Consider the following 3178-nt stretch of genomic DNA (forward strand, 5'->3'; position numbering starts at 1 on the left):
TGAACTTCTTCGTCTCTCCATCATCTTTCATGTCAACTTCTTCGTCTCTCCATCATCTTTTATGTCAACTCTTTCGTCTCTCCATCATCTTCCTTGTCAACTTTTTCGTCTCTCCATCATCTTCTATGTCTATTTCTTCGTCTTTCCATCATCTTCCTCGTCAACTTCTTCGTCTATCCATCATCTTCCTTGTCAAATTCTTCGTCTCCCAATATCTCCCATGTCAACTTCTTCGTCTTTCCATCATCTTCCTCGTCAACTTCTTCGTCTCTCAATCATCTTCCATGTCAACTTCTTCGTCTCTCCATCATCTCCCATGTCAACTTCTTCGTCTCTCCATTAACTTCCATGTTAACTTCTTTGTCTTCACCCATCATCTTCAATGTCACTTCTTCGTCTCCACCCATCATCTTCATTGTCAAATTCTTCGTCTCTCCATCAACTTCCATGTCAACTTCTTCGTCTCTCCATCATCTTCCTTGTTAGCTTCTTCGTCTCTCCTTCATCTTCCTCGTCAACTTCTTCGTCTCTCCATCATCTTCCTCGTCAACTTCTTCGTCTCTCCATCATCTTCCATGTCAACTTTTTCATCTCTCCACCATCTTCCATGTCAACTTCTTCGTCTCTCCATCATCTTCCATGTCAACTTCTTCGTCTCTCCATTATCTTCCATGTCAACTTCTTCGTCTCTCCATCATCTTTCATGTCAACTTCTTCGTCTCTTCATCATCTTCCATGTGAACTTCTTCGTCTCTCCATCATCTTTCATGTCAACTTCTTCGTCTCTCCATCATCTTTTTTGTCAACTTCCTCGTCTCTCCATCATCTTCCTTGTCAATTTTTTCGTCTCTCCATCATCTTCTATGTCTATTTCTTCGTCTTTCCATCATCTTCCCGGTCAACTTCTTCGTCTCTCCATCATCTTCATTGTCAAATTCTTCATCTCCCATCATCTTCCATGTCAACTTCTTCGTCTCTCCATTATCTTCCTTGTTAACTTCTTCGACTCTCCATCATCTTCCATGTGAACTTCTTCGTCTCTCCATCATCTTCCATGTCAACTTCTTCGTCTCTCCATTATCTTCCATGTTAACTTCTTTGTCTTCACCCATCATCTTCCATGTAACTTCTTCGTTTCACCCATTATCTTCCATGCCAACTTCTTCGTCTCTCCATCATATTCCATATCAACTTCTTCGTCTCTCCATCATCTTCCTTTTGAACTTCTTCGTCTCTCCATCATCTTCCTCGTCAACTTCTTCGTCTCTCCATCATCATCCATGTCAACTTCTTCGTCTGTCCATCATCTTCCTTGTCAACTTCCTCGTCTCTCCATCATCTTCCATGTCAACTTCTTCGTCTCTCCATCATCTTCCTTGTCAACTTTTTCGTCTCTCCATCATCTTCCATGTCAACTTCTTTGTCTCTCCATCATCTTCCATGTCAACTTCTTCGTCTCTCCATCATCTTCCTTGTCAACTTCTTCGTCTCTCCATCATCTTCCTAGTCAACTTCTTCGTCTCTCCATCTTCTTCCTCGCCAACTTCTTCGTCTCTCCATCATCTTCCATGTCAACTTCTTCGTCTCTCCATCATCTTCCTTGTCAACTTCTTCGTCTCTCCATCATCTTCCTCGCCAACTTCTTCGTCTCTCCATCATCTTCCATGTCAACTTCTTCGTCTCTCCATCATCTTCCTATCAACTTCTTCATCTCTCCATCATCTTCCATGTCAACTTCTTCGTCTCTCCATTATCTTCCATGTCAACTTTTTCGTCTCTACATCATCTTCCTTGTCAACTTCTTTGTCTCTCCATCATCAGTTTTCATCGTCAGCTCCTTGTTAAATTATTATTCTTCTGTCGTCAATTACCGTCGTCAGTTCCTTGACAACTTCTTCGTTTTTTGATTTATTTTTTATTTTCAGTTAATTTAGTTTGTTGCTTGTGCCTTTTTCTTCATGATTCTTGAACTTAAATATCTTTAAGCTCTCATATTTTTAAACTATTTTTATTAGAACTTGTTTTGACTTATAACAATGATAATGAATTATTTTTTGTATATATTTATAAAAAGGCTTGATTCATTTCAATTAAATAAAATACTGTTAAGAACTTTAAAAATAAAATTGAACTTTAGCAGACAGCAGGCTATATCATTAAAACTTAAGTTTAAATTACTATATACAAACTGTGTTTCTTAAAAAGTTACTTTTTTTTTGTGTTAGTACTTAGACATAAGTAGTTCGACTATCTTTCAGTTAATATTACTGGAGATGTTTACCCTTCTTAAACTTAAAAAAAAAAAATTTCCTAACATAAAATATTAAATATTTCTGAGTTCAGCCAACGAAGTTAGTATAAAATATTGATAAATTGAGAAGTTTCATTGTCTAGTGTCACGGGAATAGAATGCGTGAGCGTTCAACGACTTTTATGTTATGGCACAGGATTGATAAATACGTAACTTTGACGTGAACATTTTGTTTTCTTTGTTTGGTGACAATAAAGTAGTAGGTGATTTCTGATCACAAAATTATTAATGTGTATCCCACAATTACTGAATAAAAAAATTAATTAAAAACTCTCGCAATAACAAGTTAAGTAATAAAAATGCTGCTAACCCTAAAATTTGCATGTCTTTTATGCGAAAAGAAAGTACACTTATTATAGTTTTTAACAAAGTATTTGCGATCTCCAGACTTTTTAAAAACTGTATTAGAATAGCACTTATCTCTGGTCGTTTAATAACTTATAGTTTCTTATTTGTTTAAAGTTTTACTTATTCAATATTTTTTGTGAAAACAAGCCTGCTGCTGATTAATGCCTGATTTTGAAATTATAGTACCAAAAAGTATATTATTTTACCTGATTATATTTGAAAAATTATACACACAATTGCTTGTCATAAAACGTTAAGTTTTTTATTTGAAAATAAGAGTTTTTTAAGTTAGGAATTCAAAATAATATAGTTTCTAAACTTATTACTACTAAATCACTTGACAAACCAATATCTTTTAAAACACTTCTGTATGTTTTTATTAACTAATAAATAATTTTTTTTTATGAGCTTTAACACTCGAAGTTAAAATATTTATTAAAATAATTAAAGTAATATAAGACTGAATGTAAATTACAGTCTAAAACTATATATATTTCATTAGTTTAATATTTGTAATAT

The sequence above is a fragment of the Thalia democratica genome, chromosome 3, assembly GCF_965202585.1.
Source record: "Thalia democratica chromosome 3, ktThaDemo2.hap1.1, whole genome shotgun sequence".
Lineage (NCBI taxonomy): Eukaryota > Metazoa > Chordata > Thaliacea > Salpida > Salpidae > Thalia > Thalia democratica.